The sequence below is a fragment of the Capsicum annuum genome, chromosome 1 (assembly GCF_002878395.1).
Source record: "Capsicum annuum cultivar UCD-10X-F1 chromosome 1, UCD10Xv1.1, whole genome shotgun sequence".
NCBI lineage: Eukaryota > Viridiplantae > Streptophyta > Magnoliopsida > Solanales > Solanaceae > Capsicum > Capsicum annuum.
The window spans coordinates 146,936,432-146,937,657 of NC_061111.1; positions in this window are offsets into that span (position 1 = coordinate 146,936,432).

Sequence of the window (1,226 nt, forward strand, 5' to 3'; positions counted from 1 at the left end):
TTGAATTGTGACGTTTGGTTGGTAATACTAGATTGCTATATATGTTTATTGTAGATAAGTAATCCGAAAAGACGGAAAGTTCATTTGGGACTAGTATTGAAGGTTGACAGTCAGGTATGTAAAGCATACTCTATATTATATCTTTGGCATGAAAGCGAACAATTGTTCTATTAAGAAAGTTTCCAAAGTTATTTAGTAACATGTGATCCATAATGGTTTTGTATGATGTCCTACGTTACCAATGAACTTGTTTCCACCCTACAAGATGTCAAGACATTCCACTACTTACTTGTTTTTTAAATCTTACATGTTTATTGCACTAATGAATGTCAGAAGGTATCCGGTTACTCAAACAAGATCCATGTGCTATTAATGACTCCAAAACGTTTCATTGATATACCAATAAGTTCCTACTTTATTGTTATGGCATTGATGACTCCAAAACACTTCATTGATGTGCCAATGAGTTCTTACTTCACTGTTATTGCATTGATGGTCTATTTATATGTCTCTTATTGATGTATCATTGTTTCAAAGTATCAAAAATGCGGTGGTGACCGGAATAGCAATCTCAAAGATTAATTGAACTAAGTGATGGAAGTTCTCTCTTATCGGGTGGTATTCCAGGGGCATAAGCCTATCATGGGTCGATCCTTATTTATGTGTTTATGGGTGGTATCCCAAGGGAATAAGCCTATCATGGGTCGATCCTAGTTGATATGTACTGGAGGCAACCTAATGGTCATAGTACAGTACAGTAATGATTACAAATATGATAAGAACGAAGGTAAAGTGATTGAATAAATACAATGTACAGATTGTCACAAGTTTTAGTAAGTGTGGTCCACTTCTATTACGATTTATTCACTTGTTTCTATTTTTATTGAGCTCCTATATCATATGTGATTATCTACATCTTTACATACTCAGTACATATTTTGTACTGACGTCCCCCACGGGGGACCTACATTTCATTCTGCAGGCACAGGTACCTCAGCTCATACACTGCACAAGTAGAAGCCAGGATATCTAGCTACTTTTGGTGAGCTCCAGTTTGCTTCGGGTCTTTCTGTGTCATATCCAGTCACTTTTGGTATTGTATAGAAGTTAGTTATATGGTGGGGTGTGTCCCGACCTTAGTTAAACTCTGTGTATTGTCTAGAGACTTTGTAGACCTAATGTACAGTCAAGGTGGTGTTTTGTTAATAGACGTGATGGCTCCAAAG